We start from the raw sequence: 18,880 nt of genomic DNA on the forward strand, positions 1-18,880 counted from the left end.
AAACTATGACACACAATCCTTTGTGTTATATCACACATGCTTGTGCTGACATCAGGGTCACTTAGTAAAGTTTTGGCTGTGGGGGTCTCTAACTCCAACAATAGCTCTTCTTCCATATTAAGCAGAGTGCAGAGCCCTTTACACCACAGACTCTTGAATATGTATAAAATTGTCCTAAGCTGAATAGACTCCCAACAGACACTAAAAAGCACTTGACAATTAAAGTGTGTATGACACACCACAGCCCACCACCTACAGTCATGCACTGCCCATCCTGCCAGCCATAAGCTCAGTTCCCAGCCCTTGTTATGAGTCCCATGCCTCTACATTTTACAGCACACTGCTCACATTAATTTTACAAGATCTCTGCATGTCTGAAAGCTGGCCTAGGTTGAATCACATTAACAGCATATTCAGCTCAATTTTTAGTAAGCTCAAACATGTGTTTCTGTGTGTTTGCCCTCTTACCCTTTTCATTTCTTAATTTGCTGCAATTAAATTAATGAGTGAGACTTGTAGATTCCCAGCTCCACAATTTTAGCTGCAGGACTTGGCTACACTGCCTTCACCAGCTTGCTCTATTGTGTGGCCATGAAGGTCTGCTTATCTGCTCATGGGTCCAGCCTGCAACATTAATACTTTACTCCTTACTATTTTCAGTTTTATGATCTATAAAATCACAAATGGGAACAAAAAGAAAAATAAGAAAAGAATTTTAAAAAGCATATGTTTTGAGCCCTTTGAAGTGGCTGAAATATATCTTACAAGCAGCAAATGCTTTTTGCAGGAAAATCTAGAAACTTGAAGAGACATTTGACAGTCTTCTGTCAACTAGCCAGGCACTGGTGAAGCATGTACAAAGAATACCCATCTGAACTGAATTTCATTTATTGGTGAACTTTGTTTTTAATAAAGAGGAAAAAGGGAACCTGAGAAAGAGTTAAGATTTTCCTCTTGTCTGATTACTGCTGACCTTCCATTAGTCACTGAAAATTAAATGGCTTGTAATGGGATCTTGTGGTTTCCATGGCTCCAAAAAAGCCATTTTTACCAGGTTGCTGCTTGATGACTCTGATGAGTCACACCTCATGGAAAAAAAAAAAAAAGGCACATTTGAGAGCAGCCAGTTGCAGTGGCCCAGAGGACATGAATGTCCCCAGGGGCCTCTTCCATGGAGGAGCACTGCCAAGGGCTGGGGCACAGGTCCACCCTGGTCTGAGGGGGCCAGCCTAGAGCTGCTGGGGATGCTGCCAGCTCACAAGCACTTGGTGCTGGGGGGCACAAGTGGAGCCATGTTCACAGAAAGGCTGGCAGGGAACAGAGGGGCAGCTTCTCAGCACATGCCTGGATTTTCTGCAAGAAACTGTATCAGACAGCACAGCAACCATCATAAAATTATGTTTTTCTCTCTTTTACAATGGACTACTACGGCACCCACAGTAAATTATAGAAGCATTTAGAGTAGAAAAGATGTCTAAGATCATCGAGTCCAAGCATTAATCCAGAACCACCAAGTCCCTGTCTAAGCCATGTCCTTAAGAACCACATCTACATGTCTTTTGAATACCTCCAGGGATGGTGAGTCAAGCACTTCCCTGGGCAGCCTGTTCCAGTGCCTGACCCTTCACCAGCTTTGTTGCCTTTTTCTGGACACACTCCAGTGCCTCACACGCAGAAGAAGCAAAACACTCGGAAGAAAATAAAAAAGGATAAAAAACAACAATCTCCCTTCTTCTGCCACCACGACTACCAAAATAACCTCAGAACCCTCATGGTACCTAAAGGCTTTGGATAAGCAGCACAAATTACATTGAATGTATTACATGCATCAACTGCTGTGACAACATTCACTTGTGGTTGCTCTGAGTTGAGTGTGTTATCCATACATACCTGTAGTATCTATTAAAACGGTGGAATTTCTTTTTAGGAGGAACTTAATACAATAACACTCCAAGGCTGAAAGTCAATTAGGCCTTGAAATATTTAACTATGATGGAAAACTTTAAATACTTTTATAAAAAAGTCAGATGCTTGAAATTCAAACAATTTCTGTTGATAACTGGAGCAGGAAAAATATCCCTCCAACTTCAAGAATGGAAAATCTGAGGAACTACAGACTACTCATCTTCACCTTAGTCCCTAGAAAGCTGTTGGAGACAACTGTCCTGGAAAGCATTTCCAAATATATGAAGGATAAGAATGGGATTAGGAACAGTCAGTATGGATAAAGGGGAAATCTTGCTTAATCAACCTAATAGCCTTTTACAATGTCATACACTTCCTTTGTATGTCTGAATTCAGTTTGGCACCTCTTGCTCATCCATAAAGGCTTTCTGCCACTTTTGCTTGATTTCCTACCACTGGAATGGTTCTCTTCTGAGCACCCATCACTCCTGGACTCCTCTCTGGGGCCATATTCCATAGGATTCTTCCAAGCAGATCTCTGAAGAGGTGTATTTTGCTCTTCTGAAATCCAGGGCTGTGATCTTGCTTTTTAGCCTGCTCTTAAGCTCTTCACTTCTCCAGGGACACCCCTTTGTCGCGAGGGAGAAGCTTGCGTGCCCTCATGAAGTTGAGAGCTATGCTGGTGGTCCTCACATCACCATAGGCAATTCAGAGCTTAAGTCAGTCCAGCAGTTCACCTGTTCAGCAGTTCATTTCCTCAGACAGTAAGATCGACAAAGAGATGACAACAGTCTAGCAAAGACATACAGAGCCTTCGGGAAACTCCATAAAAGAGTCTGGTACAATAAACACCTCAAGAAAAGTACAAAGATCAGTGTCTACAGAGCATTGTACTCTCTACTCTCTGATATGGGTCTGAATCATGGGTCATCTACCGCCACCACCTGTGGCTCCTTGAACACTTCCATCAGCGCTGCCTCTGTTCAATCCTAAACATCCACTGGTCTGATTACGTGACCAATGTGTCTGTTCTTGAACAGGCAGGGGTCACCAGTATCGAGGCCATGCTGATGAGAACGCAGCTGCGCTGGGCAGGGCACATCTCCAGAATGGAGGATCACCCACTGCCTTCCGAAGATTGTGCTCTATGGTGAACTCGCCACCGGCTGCCACAAGAGAGGAGCCCCGAAGAAGAGATACAAGGACTCCCTGAAACAACACTTCAGCCTTGGCCATATTAACTGCCATAAATGATCCACTCTGGTCTCCAATCGGGATTCATGGAGACACACCCCTCACGATGCTGCTGCTTCCTTTGAGAACGTACGCAGAGTCAGTCTTGAGGAGAAAAGACAACGCAGAAAGAACCAGTCCTTGCCATTATCACCTAGGGAGACGTTCCGCTGTGCCTTTTGTGACCGGACCTGCCTATCCCGTATCGGCCTTTTTAGCCACCAGCACGCTTGCAGCAAGCGTGGGTAGTGCCCTGCCCAAATCTTCGTTCCCGAAGCCTAGCCATGATGATGATGATGATGATGATGATGATGATGATGATAAAGCTCTTCAACTCCACAGCCCCACAGTCGCTGCAGCCAAGGCTGCAGCTGACCTTCACATCTCCAACTCTTTCTTCCTTGTTTACAGCATCAGCACCAGCAAAGAACCTTTTCCTGTTCACTCCTTGATCACTTGTTTGTACACTTAGCTCAATGCCGTTCTGCATCAATGGATACCTCCTGGTGAACACTGTTTTGGGTTTGCAGCGCTGACAGTAAAAGCTGTTCTCAGGAGGCACCAATGCCAGGAAGCCACATGCTGTATCACTTTGTTTCCTGACTGTACCAGCATAACTCTTCAAAATGAGACTTTTGGCACAAATAACCACAATTGCACTGACAGGATATTCTATCATCACTGTTTAAAATGTGATGTTTAGTAAAAGCCTGATGTATCTTTATAATTATTCACACAAAAAAAATCAAATAAAAATAAGTGTTAAGGCCCCAATTCAGAAAAACACTGAATATTCCCTTTAAAGCTCTTTTTATACCAGTCTGAGTTAGGCAAAATATTAAAGTTAGCATGCTCAAGCCCACTGCCTACTGCAAGGTTAATTCTCATAAAAGTTAAGATGAATGTTTCAGAATCCTCATTTATCTCTACAGTGAGAGACTAAATACTGTTTCAAACTTCAGCTCTGCAGCACTATCAACAGAAAGCAGTAATTTTGGCTGCCCAAAGTGAAATAGCTAAGAGAGCCTTTGTTTCCAAGGATGGGTGCTCAAAGCTCCCTGAACATGAGATATTTTGCAAAGGCATCTGAACTGGAGTTCCAAAAAAACAAAGGCAATGAAAATCACTAAATAGCTATGGAAAGAAAACTGTGACTTCACTGTTGCCTGATTTTTAACGGTTGAGAATTGGAATCTTAATGTTATACTAACACATGTTTTTACATTTTCCCCTGAAACAGATGGAATAATGTTGCTCATGCTATGCCAACACTATGTTGTTATACAGTCTTTATTAAAATTGCTCCAAGGCAAAAAAACTGTATGCATAAAGGCAAGGGGTGGGGAAAACTGGCAACTGCCTTGGACGTTCAGTCTTAAGTCCTTTAACTCTCAGCCAGCGCTGTGCATCACTGAGAAATCCCCACAGCTTCACAAAGGGCAGGGACACTGGGTGCAGGGCTGGGTACAGCATGAACTGTGCCCATGAGACCCTGTCTGAAGCCAGCAGGGACACACAAACAAAATGGGAAAAGAGCAAGAGAGGTAACATGTACAAAATGAAGAAAACCAAGCCTCACAAATTAAAGCAACAGAGAAAAGTATGAGAAGAATGAGATTTAAAGGACATCATCAAGCTGGGAATTAACATCAGCTTTCCTTTAAATGCAGGAAAAAAATTCCAAACTTTCTTTCCCTATCTTGCTCAGAAATTAATCCCAGTTATGACAAATGGCATGCAGAGCAGATAAATAAATATATATATAAATATATATATATAAATGTGTCTTGAATATGTGCTTCTAAAGTGTGATCCAAAGCCATTGAATTAGATGGAATGATTCCCATTTGGCTTTGGTGGATTTTGGACCAGGTCCCCAAACTCTATGATTCAGCTTTTAAAAAAAGAAAGGCACGATAAAATGCCAGATTAATTCTCATTCTGAAAAATCTCAGTTGATTTACCAAAGGGGAGAAAAAAAGGAGGGGAAACCCCCCCACCAAACTGAAACAACCCCCCTCCAATTTTTAATTTTCCAACCATGTAAATGCCTTCAATTAACAAACATTGATTTCCATTTGCTTATATTGAGAATTTTTATATCCCAAAAGGAAGCAGTAAAGACATTTTCGTGATAACCATAAAGATTACTAGAAAGAAAATAAGGTTTTCTGTTTCATTACCTTTTCTGTGTGGTAACCTATTACAGAGGAAGAACAGTGCAGGTTCAATTAAGTAACTAAATAAAAAGGAATTAAAAGCCATGGGGGATCTTTATATTACTTATGTTCAAGTAGGGTCCAACACCAGGCCTCACTGACTTGTTTGCACCGTATAATGGGTTTTAATTTCTGTGAACCAGTCTGTCAGCATTAGCTGATCATAATTAGGAAAATGGGCTTAGAGAAAACATAGCTACTGAAAATAGCTTTTCCCAAGTGTAGCTTTTCCTTCCTCTCTGCCTCTCTCCAAATGGGATTATTCTGAGCTCTCAGCACATAGCAAAATAGAAATGAATCCTTCGGCAAAAAAAAAAATGGTCCTTACTTTGAAACATAAGATATAACTCAGAAAAACACTGAATGCTCTGTCCCAAATCAGCAAGTGCCTGAGCACATGCTCACCTTTAGCTACTTGCTTAGATCTCCCACTGACTTCAGGTTTAGTATTTACTGAAAAATGCACTCCATGTCTTGCAGAACTGCAAGTTCATACTAAGTGGTGAGAGATTTGCTTAAAAAGGAAATATGCTTTTTCTTTTAGAACTTGAAAAAAAATAGCTGTGGGTTTGGTTTTGGGTTTCTTATTTCGAAGTCTGGGTTCTTATTTTAGGCAAATAACTCATGACTTCATTATAGACAGTTAGCTTCACATGGGCAAAAACAAGACTCGTGGAGACACATGCAGTATGAAATTTGTGCAGATAGCTGAATGGAAAATTTCAGAGGAACTGCCACCTCTGGGATACTTTGCCAGTAGAAAGCAGTTTTGTGTGGATCTTGGATTACATATTCGTGTATGCCAGCACATACACACAGAGACAAAAATCATCATAGAATTAGGAATTCTACTGAAGGCAACAGCAGAACTCTTAGTGACTCTAATGAAGCCATCATTTTATCCACAACTTTTAAAACATTGTCTGGGAGTCATCTCTTCTAAACCCCCGAAGTCTCATAGTCACTTCTCCCAGGCTACACCAGCCACGTGTGTGGGTGACTGGGGCTGGCACCTGCATGGGCAGGTGGACTGTTTCTCTGGCATTGCAAGACATAGCAGAGGGATTAAAATGCCTTTCAATCTCCCCAGTCTGGTCTGGAAACCACAATACATCTGTTCAGCTTCAGCAGGGACCTCTGGCACCTCTGTGCACCCAGGGTTCCCTGTCCCCCTCTACTCTACAGCAGGAACCACCAGAACTCTGCACTCCTGCAGCCAGCCCTCCTTTCCACCCTCTACAGCCAGCACCTGGAGAACATCCAAAGGCAAGAAAGCACCAGCACCCCTGGTATGGCAGCTGATGCTCCACCAAGCACTTAACCTGGCTATATAGACTAAAAGAGAGACTGGCCCATCATGTCCCATGAGCAAATGGCATAACCATACACCTCACCTGGAGCTGCACCTCCAAAGGGCCAGGGCTGAAAAGAATCACTCTCAGAAATCTGTTTGCAAAAAGATAACTCAGTATTGCTCATAAATCAGGCCGCTCCATTTCACTGCCAAAATATGCAACAAATTTCTTTTTTGGGCTGCTCATTTTTCATTCCTTCAGGCTACGTTTAACCAAGTAATCTTCCCATAAATCCTGGCTCCTGCTGCCATTCGCAATGAAGTGGGTCTTGTTTAGAAATTCTTAGAATCTGTGCATTCTTGCTGCATGACAATCCTCCAACCTCTTCCTTTTTGAAAGAAGCAAAATGGAAATCAGTCCTTCTCCAAGTTTATCAGAAGGGCAGCCAAGCGCTGATGTTATACAGTAAGATCTTGAACTGGGAACTAGGCAGCTATTTTAATCAGTGGGCTTATTTCACATCTGTCAAGGACAGTATATTTAGAATGGGACAAGCTGTTTCTTCGCTGCACCCCTGATCTCAAAAGAATGACCCAAGTACAGCATTTCTCGGGTGGACTTCTATGCACTTTGGCAAACCCCTGTGAAAGAGAGTCTAAATAACACACCAGCTATCAAGAGGGCCAAGATTTAAAAACTGCAAAGAAATGTCCATGCAATGTAGATCTGGAGCCATCATTACTGTTTAATCAATCATAACTCTTTAATCATGCCTTCTAGGCACCATCAGATTATTTGAGGGAATCACTTAGGTGAAGGTAACCAAATAAAACAAGTTCTTTTGTCACTGCTTACCTGCCCAGAGTAAAACATATGTGAAAGTGATGTGATGATCTCTGAGCAACTGACAGTAAACAGAGAGGGAAAGCTCTCCTGAGCTCCTGAGAAAGAAGGAAGAGATTCTTTCAAGTACCCCTTCCCAGCCACACCACTGGCATTAGTGCAGCAGGCTGCCAGCCTTTTCAGAAGAGCATAACCCCCTCACTGGACATCAAAACAAGCAGAAGGATTTTGGAAAGAAGTTGCCTCCAAACTAGCTGTCCCTACTAGATGCAAAGGTGAGAACAAGTGGGTGGGGATCAGCCTCAGCTTAAAATTCAGGCTTTTGTTTATTTAAAAAAAAAAAAAAAGAATGGAGCAGATGTGAGACTAGGACTCTTGGTGAGTGTTGGCAGCATAAAGAGTGTGCAGTGTCCACAGAGATGAGTGGGGTTTCTCTAGTTTTGGCTAGGGCAGTAAGAAGTCATTCCATGCCTCACTGCTTGGCTAGAAACACAAAAAGAAACTTGTGGATTTAGTCACCTGAAACAAATTGCCGCAGCATTTGATTCTTTCTTTTTGATCAACCATTTCGATAACAAGAAGACTCAAAGGTGAAGGCATTACTGTCCAGCATGTTCCAACCATCTGAATCTAAGATACCAGAAACGTCACCCAGCCAGCCATACACCTTGCCTCACCAGCTGGAGCTGGGGGCTAAAGCAGGAAGAGAAGATGCCTGTGCTGTGAACAACAAAGATCTCTGCAGCCTGTGCACTGCCTGCAGGGACTACTGCTTGTGTGCTGCAGCTCGGGCACAGAGCTGCCTTTAATGTCAAGGCAAAACACGGATATTTGGCACTGTATCATCTTCTTCATTCCCCTCACTAGTAGCTGTGGAGTTTGGATTTGGCACCTCCTGCAGTCAAAAATCAAGTCTAAGAACCCTTTGGACTTGCATCCTACTGATAGCAAGGCAGTGAGAGGAAGCACTACCCTCTGCACTCATGTCAGCAGACTGTCTCTTGAAGGACTTCTCCACATGCCTTTGTAACAAACCAAGAGTAGTAAGAAAACACAGAAGCACAATGAACTCTGGACCAGTCACCACCAAAAAGGAGTCTACAAGGACCTCAGTTTATTTCCTATTTCTCCACCGCTCTTCTGCTTTTTTAAGTGAAGAGGAAACAAAAATTAAGTTCGGAGTTTGTGTCTCAGATATGCCAGTAAACTAACTGCCTAGTCTGGCTTGAATGAAACGACCTGTTTATTCACCACACAGTCACCACAGCCCAGGGACTGCACCACACTCACCTACCACAATTCTTCAGGGAGCCCCACACTATGTGCTGTACAGGGGCCACTGTGGAGGGACCATTGCAGATAACCACCTGGCAGAAAATGAAGGAGCATTAAAACAAACAAGCCACCCAAACCTGACCTTATGCCACCTGCTGTCATCACAAGACACCCCACACGCTTAACAAATCCCAGGGAAAAATGTTTTTGTGACTGTCAGAAGCTTGTATCCTTCTAGGGTGCTGAGGACAACAAAAAACCCACATGTCACCCTGAGGTAAGGAGGAAATTCCATCCTGATCCAACTATCAATGTCACTGGGAGTACAACGGTCTGATAGGCTGTCAAAACACCTCCCTTGCCCTTCACTATGCAGTGTCATCCCCAGCCTTTCCCAGAAGGAGAGCTGCATTGCCCCTTGCCATCCCTTTGCCTCACCTGATGCAGCACAAGTTTCAGCCCTGGACTGCCCCTGGGGTCTGCTCAGCAGGGCCCTGGCTCTGGCCTCTTGGCAGGTTATAATACAAACCTGGTCTTCTGCTGCTGGTTTAATATTCCACCCCTCTGCTCCCTTTCTTTTTCCTGCACATCAGCTCCATTCCTCCCATGCATTTCACACTTTCCAACTCTGTCTTTCCTTTATCTGCTTCCCATACTCATATTGCTTTCTGCCCTCTTTGCCTACACAGATCACAGTTCTGTAGTCACAGGAGTCACCCTTCGCTCCTGAATCCTCTCCATATGGAAGTGTGACATGGAGTGACACCTACACTTCAGTGACATGTTTTACTGCAGCTGCAAACTGCAGTTTAAAGGTCAAGAGCTGAGGTCCTAACCACTCCCTCCAACACCCATCCAACCTGAAGTTGTTTTAAAAATAATATTTCCCTGGCAAGAGGCATAATGCCAGCTAGTAAAATACCATTTCCCCCATTAATGCCTGTGGAGTTATAACATTCTTGCCATAATCTGCCTGCAGATGTACTGTAGGTATTGAGAAAAGGCTCAGAGACTCAAAAGAATCAGGAAATGACCACTTTCTGGGGTACAGAGTCAGCTTATTTAGTACAAACCGTCTGGCTTACTAAGACAGCCTTGTCTTAGACTTGCCAGCCAAGCGATATGAGCTACTGATGTATGTCTGGAAAATATTTATGATAAAAATTATGGTTGGAAAGAGAACAGCAAGTAAGTAGCTGATCCAGCTGGCATGCAAATTGGGCATGTTTATCAGCACAAATATGTTCATCAGCACTACCACCTAGTCCTTCTGGAGAACAGTAGGTACTCAGGGAACTTTCACAACCATTAAGCAGTTGGGTTTCCTGCAGTCCTGATAATACATTTTATTCCTGTGTTAAGTAAAACAGGAGAGGGTGTTTAACCATCTATCTGTCTAACACAGAGACACAGAGTTTCTTCCATCTCAGAGTGTGCAAGGGCAAGTGAGGCACTTGAGTCCTTGCACTTCAACTGCTGTTTCATCAGACAGTGCAACACCTTGGGAGTTCATCAAGTCCCTGGCACTGGGTAGAAAAATGATCAGCAAAATCAACACTGTTGGACAACAGAGCAACTGGGCATCATTATAAAGGCACATCCCACCTCTGACATCCCTCTTCTGCCTAAGCAAGCTCTACACACTCCAGCAGCAAGTTGCATTGCCAAAGAGACCTCCCCAGAGCAATGGCAATGCCAGCCTGCACCAAGTGGGCACTGTATAGGTGCAAAAGCCTGGAGGGAATCAGAAAGGCCCCAAGACAGGGAGATTTCACAAAGACATCTGTGCCACCAGGACTCCCTGGCACAACCTGTATGTTCCCAGAGCCCCCTTTCCAGGGTGAGTCTTCTGCTGCTCATGAGCACTGCTGAGCCCCCACTGCTCCTGGGTCTCTCTACACAGCCCTCTGTTTTCACAATACTCAAAGAATTGAGTATTTTTCTTTAGTCTTAAGAGTGGCCAGAAGACATATTGATACAGCATCATCAGGAAAAATTATGTTTCCATGGGAAACCAGGCTAATGGCAGCCTGGTTAGAACCCATGGTTTTCCATGTCTTTTGAATAAAGCAATTAATCTAGGAATTGCTGTATTAGAGCACACCTAATGTTGCTGAGGGAGGAGAAACCACCTCCCAACCACCTTCCATATTACTGTGGGAAGGATGAAGGCAATGTTTAGTGAGATCTAAATCAATCAGAATCTACTTTGGCGTTTTCCCTTTACAAAATATCCTGACACCCACTCTGCCAGCAAAGCATTTGTGCTCCCTCACTAGCCCAGTCGACTCTGGTCACACTCGTTTTTCACTGTAGGGTTTTCCAGCCCTGTGACAATCCTACATTAGACTGATTTTAAATGGCCAGATAACTACAATCATGTCACCAAAAAGTATGATTTGGTTCTAAATCCATAAATTCTGTGCCCAGCTCCTTGATAGGCAAGGTCTGCTAGTGTTACCCAGTTCTTTGTGTTTCCCTCTCTTCCCATAATAAAACAGAAAGAAAACCTCCCTTTCCACCTGATTTCATATAAGTGTTACTTCTTTGTCTCAGGAGGGCTTGGCCAGTTTTGGAAACCAAGACTGGCTGAGTGCCCATCCTGCTCAGGCTTTCTAGAAATGACTTTGTTCCACTGTGGGTCACTCAGACTGTGGGATAACTGGAAACTTCAGTGTTTATCGGTTTTCATTTTCAGTACTGAGTGATTTTTAAAGGAATAATTGCTTCCAGATGTCATGCATATTTTGCTCTGAAGGAATACTGCAATCTCTGTTAAGGTTACAGAGCTAGAAGGACTGTTTCCCCTATCTGCGTGGCTCCCTTGAGAAGATTTGGGTACACTATGTCTCCCACATGGATCCTGCAAATGGAGGCAGGAGTTAGACCCAAGGGAAAAACACACTTGGTTATATGACACACTTTGTGAAGCCAAAACGCTGAGTATGCATCCAGATACAATCTTTGGTTTGTTCTGTAAGTGAGAATGTTGTACTGGGGTCTTGCAGCAAGGCCCAGCCAAAACCAGCCATCTCTAGAAGACCTAGATCTCCAGTTTTACAGGAGCATCCTCTGACTGGATGCAAACACACTTCTGATGATGCCAAGTCTTCTTTGACTTCAGAGTGCAAAGACTGGAAAAGATGACTGTGGTTACCTTCACACAGTGTTTGTATGCACAGCTGGTGCAGCAGAAGCTTGTTCCAGACAGACGCAGTGGGTACACACTGCCCGTCCCATCTCACCCTCAGTACAAAGCCTATGAACTGGACATGAAACTGGTAATGATTTTTTACGCATTTTGTACTTAGTTTGCCTGTTATGTGTGTCCAGAAAATGACTCTTTGCTTGTAAGTTGCCTGCTTGTCCAGAAACAAGGACAAGGGGGCACGGGCTCAAGCTCTGCCAGGGGAAATTTAAGTTGGGCATCAGAAAAAAATTCTTTCCAGAGAGAGTAATCAGGCATTGGAATGGCCTGCCCAGAGAGGTGGTGGATTCACCATCCCTGGAGGTTTTTAAACTGAGATTGGACGTGGCACTGAGTGCCATGATCTGGTAAACAGATTGGAGTTGGACCAAGGGTTGGACTTGATGATCTCGGAGGTCTTTTCCAACCCAAATGATTCTATGATTCTATCATTCTATGAAAGCACTCAAAAAAGAGGGACAAGTTAAAAATAAAAGTCTGCCAGTAGGGATGTTATAAGTCTGACTGGTTTTAATTGCATTTCTTTAGTCAGCCAATTTCTGCTCTTTCACTTTTAAAAGATGGGCACACATATAGAATGTATAGAATCCATATAGTGTCGGTCAAAGATAAAGTCAGAGCACAGAAGAAATACAAAGCTATCCCTTAAGGAAATCAGTAGTTATGTTATCCAAACTTTGAGAAAATGCCTAAATTACTCCAGAGTAACTCAAAGTTACATCTGTTTGTGTGCTGTGCTTCCAAGAGCTGTGCTCTGTCACACTAGATTACTACCTAACAAAGGCCCCTGAATCTGTTAAGCAGAAGGTATTATTTCCATAAACATAATTGCTTGTTGAAAGGCAGATGTGCTCTACACATCTAACAGAGTATAAGCGTGAGCAAGTTTTCACGCAAGACCCCTGGAAAGACGGTGCCAAGAGAGCACCTGCTCCAGGATGCAAGGAGAGACTGTGTTTGGCCACAGGTAGAGCAGCTAAAACACACCAACATGAAAATGACTGATGAAGTCAGAGTAGTTGCATTTTGTTGTCTGTGAAGTTCTGCATGTTTGCTTATTTGCAAGGAAATCTTGTATGACACCCAGTCAGGCTTACAAATTGCTGAAAAGTGCTGAGCAGCTGCAAGTGAAATGTGGCAGTTTTGGGGGAAAAAATAATTTTATAAGTTGATAAAAGAAAATTTTAGTAAGATTGAATTGCACTATTTCAACCTCTCTGCAATGGAATGATCCATTTTCAATTTTTACAACATTTTTTTAAGTCTATGGAATGCAGTAAAAACCACTAGGTATCATTTGATTAGCAAGAATTATTATTTTTTCTGGGTTTCTTTTCCATCATGTATTCAGAAAAAAATCAAATGCAAATTAAATCTCAAAAAATGAAAAAATTAAATTATCTCATTGCTCTACAACTAAGAGTAGGTGGTGTTGAAAACTGTCCTAATAACAGAGGACAAGACTGACAGCACTAAAAAAAGGGCTGGGGAAAAATTATCGCTAGAAATAAACTGTCCTCTGCATCACAGCATTCCATAATAGGTAGGAAAATATGTTCCTTTTTGTACAGAAATAGATTATACAGAACACCATAATTTTGTGCACAACACCTACTTCAAAATAGCCCCAAAAACTGTAATACCTAAAATAAGAAAATGACCAAATTTGTGTCCATGTTCAGCAAAACTCCAAATTTCATTCCATTGCTATAGCACATGAACAGTTAGTAAGTACACACTAAAATATACTGACAAATGCAAAGAAACATGGGTTTAACTTAATAGCTTACCTGGGTAAGTCACAAGGGCATCCAGGACAGTTTGAGTGTGTGTTTAAGAGATTTCTTGAATAGGGACAATTAATTTTAGTTGAAGCCATGCAAAGCTGAAGCATCACAGAATTTATAACACTGGTGGAAACAGGCTGTAGACGCCAAATCTGCATCCCTAAGTGCATTTAGTAGTCGACCTGCTGAAGAGTAAACAACTAAAATATTGATAGAGTTTAGGAGATGACATGCTAAGCATTCAACCAACTTATTGTATCAAAGAATTATTACAGATGGTGGTAGGACCACCTGTTATCACAAGCTGCCTGGTATGTCCTTTCACATTCTCCTATTTTCAGCTGTTCATAACTTTATCAAAATACAGACTTTTTTGATAGTATGTTTGATGCAATTAGATATTTCAGAGAAGACCTCTCTGTCATTACCAAGGTGAGATTCTGAATGGACTGTTTTGCCCAGGTTGAATTTGTCCACAAATTTACCTGTTTTGTTGAAAAGTACTTTTGCTTCCAAACTATTAAAGCTGGGAGTGGGATTTGGCACAAACTTCCACAGTGAGGAATGCCCATTTTTGCCACCCCCAAAAACATTACCCCAAACCTGATCAGGCTGTGGTGAAAAGCGACCACAGTCCATGCAGGGCCAAAAGCCCCTTGTCTCAAGGTGCAGGGCTGCTGGGACATTGCACAGCTCTTTGCCACATACAGCACAGGCACAGGCTTGGTTGCAATGCACAATGCAAGGGACTGAACTTACACAGGCTATCATTTAATCTGATTATTCTCATTCTGATATTCCTAAGTGCTTGTGTGCTTCAAGTTCTTAAAATTCTGTTAGGACATGGTATGAAGGACATCAAACCACCCACAAAACCTTCACACAAAAGTTCCACCAAAATGTTTCTCTAAATATTTGCATTTTAGCTAAAAGCAATATAAAATCAGTGTAAGAAATAGCCCACAAGGAGAAAAAATAAGTTTTGTTTTCCTTAACAACCAAAGGGGTTGCATGATGGGACAGCCCATGTTGGCCACAGCACACTTGCATAACAGGCACTTGATCTGCATTAGATGTGCTTCCACGGGTCCTGTAAGCACAGGCAGTGCCAGGAGAAGCTATGCTGTGGCTCAGTTCTGGGGATACACATTGCTTTTGCACATTCTAAATAATGCTCAGTACTTTTTATTTATGGCTGCACTACCAGGTGTTATTGCAGCATCTGGAAGAGGTACTGTGGAAAAACCGAATCCAAATTCATGGTTAGGCTCATTTTAGTAAGTCTCCAGTTTAACACAGAACAAAGTCTTGAGTGGCCAAATCTTGCAACATGATTAATTTTAGGTGGCAGAAATCGTATGAGATCTGATATTTTGCAAGATTTCTCATCCACATGCTTTCCAGCTTGAGAAGCAGTTCAGAACCACAGCTATGGGCACACATCCAAGCTTCAAAGACATGATGTGGACTAATCTCTATTTTAATCCTCGCTTCTCTTCTGCTGGGTATTTCAAAACACAAGCTTCTGGCTTTGAAGTTTCTAACTTTATCACTCTAAGTTTGGAGCTGATATCTCTTGGTTCAGTTGAGAATGACACACTTAACAACCTTACCTGGGTAATTAGCCTTTTCCCTGCTCTTCTGACTTGCAAGAAGTAGGCACTGCCCTGCCCAGTCAGCATGGATCAGCAGTGCTGGCATCTGGTGGGAAGCAGAGATCACTGTCCTTTAGGGATCATGTCTCTCTGGGACCTCCCTCTCTCCAGCTGTGACTTCCAGGATCCTCTTCTCACTGCTTCAGAACATCTCAGAAATGCTCTAAACCTCTGCTAAGGTGGAAGCAGTGGTTTGAGCACTGCAAGGCCAAACCGTTGACATCATCAACATTCGGACACCTGTTAAAACAAACAGTGCTGAGTTCTGTATGCTGGCACTCCATATTCCAGATTGAGACTGATGGAACTTCTCTGAGTATCCTTTGATACTGTGGAATAGCAGCTTGTTTAGATTGAGTTAGTTTGCAATGGAAATTAGACCTTTTTTATGTGATGCAGGACACAAGGGGATTTGTAGCTTCTACATTTTTTGGAAACACAGTAGATGAAGTTGTGGAAGAGCGTACCAGTCCCAAGAAGGCGTCAGTGATTCAGTGCACTATGCTCTGAGCAAACAGGCCCTGGGGAATGATGCATGCCAGTGGACTGACAACATCTCCACTCCTGCAGCACTGCCACAATGCTTATTTCCCTGAGGACATGGCAAATGACATTTCCTGCAAGTCTCTGGATTCCCGTCTGGGCAGGGACAGTTTCTTTAACACCACCTGGGACAACAGAGGTTTCTGAGCCCAAAAAGGAGCCTTGCTTTGGCTTCTCGGACTTATTCAGCAGCACCCTGGAAACACATGGCAAGGGAGAGAAACCTGCTTTTCCTGATACCATTCAGGTGCTAAAACCAGTATCTGCTCCACAGCGCTCCTACAGCCATGGCACAGGGCACGTGGCACAGGGCCTAGTGGGCATCAGCCTGCCTCTAATTCATCACCTGAGCAACACCCACTAGAGTGAAAGGTGGTGGGGGCAACTGGCGTAGGGGTCATAAGCAAACCTATGACCTTGTAGGAGAAGGCTGTCCCATCAGGAACATCAAATAATGTATTTGAGTTGAAGGGGACCTATAACACTCACTCAGTCCAACTGCCTCACCAAACAGTCTGACATACAAAATATTAAGCAGAAACTTTATTTCTGGTATTTCCTCAACATAAGTCTCAGATCTTTCAACTAAACCTATTTAATCTGTAAATTTGTGTATGTTATCAATTTGCAATCTTACTCCCTGCTGAAGGGTTAATATGATGTCCTTAACTCCTGATGCTTATAAATAATTAAGGACACAGCAGAACTCTTCACCAAAAACTACAGATGCCTTTCCCAGAACTGATTTCTAAGCCCTTCCAGGACAGCTGCACAAGTCAATATTAAAAAAAAAAGAGACACACTGATCTGTAGTTTTGCAACTTGCCAAGGCAGAGGTGTGCATGGTCCTGTCAGGGGCAGGGAGGGCACAGCCTCAGTGCCAGCCTGCCCAGAGAACCCAGCTCTGCTCAGTGCCAGTGCCTGGAGAAGCAGTGGCTCAGGAAGGACCATATCCCAGCCCAGCCAAAAGGACACTGGGACTTACCAGTCTGGCCACTGGGAGGAGATGGGTGGTGCAGTGGGGAAGCTTTTGCGTCACAGACTTGGAGTGGGCAAGGAAGGCACAGCATGGCTGAGAGGGAGGTGCCTGGCCACCTCAGCCTCTCCAGTTCCTACAGCTCTGCACCTTCCCCACCCTGTAGGTGATAGTGAGAGGTAATGATGGGCACTGAGGGAAACAGTTGGCTGTGCTCAAAGGAGTAAGTTGGTGGGCAGCAGTTCCAAGAAGCTGACTTAACAAAAAACCACTAGAAAGGCAAGTAGTGAGACCCCCATGGCAAAAACACTTTCCCTTCTAATGGTACAGCCACTCACACACTTTTTCTTCTCTTGCTTTGTCATTTATTTTGTACATCAATCCGTCACCTCCATCTGCTTCAAACCAAACGTGCCAAGTAAATAAGAGGATTATTAGGAAGCTTGGGTTTTTCCCCCCCAGGAGCAAATTAAACTGCTGGAGGTTACATTTTTTTTTTTAATATTGACAAGCCATTACCAGGTGCAACATAAAGCAGTTGGCTGCACAAGCAGACCTGCAATGTTTTGCTGGCCTGATACAGCAAAAATCAAGGAACTTATGCCTTGCACCCAGCTGTAAATGCCAGAGAGGCTCCTGAATGCCACCAACTTTATGGCAACTGTCACACCAGAAGAGCTGATCCTCCCAGACAGTGAAAGTACACAATTAGGTCACATTAAACATTGATGAAATACCACAGCAGTTCCACATGCCAAGTACAAGTGAGTGACACTAGAAAACAGCTCCTAGCTGGCAAAAGCCATCCCAGCATCAGTGCACATTTTCTGCTAAGAGTTTACAGATGAAGTCTGCGGGTGCAGAAGTGTGAGCAATCACCCAAACAGAGGAGTCATAACATTTTCCACCAGGCTGAGAAGCAAGACAGGCAAGCACCACAGACAGGTTTATTCCCCTGAGAAGCCGCCACTACCTCCCTGTTCACAGAAGCAGAGGGCCTGGGAACCACATTCCTTGAGGAGGGTTTCCTTTAGGGTGGTTTTCTTTAGGGTCAGAATGAACAAGATGAAGAAATGGCACTCATGACTGAGGCTTCAGACTTGTGTAGGCTTGTTTTTTCCCGTGTACAGCAACAACCACAGCAACTGGAGGTCCTAGCCCTACCACAGTAGGAAAGAGTGTTTGCATTGCCTTTATCTTTGCACCCACACACTACAAAGTCTGTCCTTGGACAGAGGTGGACTAGCAAGAAATGCACAGCCCGCTCTCCTTACAGAAACTTCTTTGCATGCTGTCAGCATCACCCAATTATGTTCAGATAAGTCCAGCCTTGAAAAGCTGAAAAGAAAGTTAGTTGTCATTTTGGCAATCAGCTCTGTCACAGGTAACAGATGCTCTGTTGCACATTTGGTGTTCACCACAAATTGCACTGAAAGACTTCCATGCCATTGCCACACCACATTAATAAAAGGGCTCTGTGCAGGACCTCAAAAAGAGGGCAATGCTGCATGGGGAGAGAACACACCATGAAATACAAACTTCAACACTGTGAGAAGCGTCAGTCTATGTCTTTTTACTCCCATGTACCTTGAAGTTACTTTCTGAGTCTATTGATTACAAAACATGTTTAATTTTGCCTGTGATCAAACACATGTCCATGATGCAGCAGCAAGCAGCGCACCTCAGAGAAATGTCATGCAATTTTTGGGATGGTGAGTGGGCAGCCCAGCTTTCTCAGCACATGAATTAACACCTCAATTCTTTAAAAGTATCCATTTTTCCATTTCTTCACCAGGCTTTTTCAGTAGAAACACTAGTTGTCACGATCTGCATTCCTGTTGCAGTATCTCCTCTGAGTGCATCTTCACAGCACATCTCCATGGTTCACTCCTAAACACAAGAGCAGAGCTATTCTTCACACCTTTAGGCCAGCAGCTGAAA

Source organism: Pithys albifrons, chromosome 2, assembly GCF_047495875.1.
Source record: "Pithys albifrons albifrons isolate INPA30051 chromosome 2, PitAlb_v1, whole genome shotgun sequence".
Classification (NCBI taxonomy): Eukaryota; Metazoa; Chordata; class Aves; order Passeriformes; family Thamnophilidae; genus Pithys; species Pithys albifrons.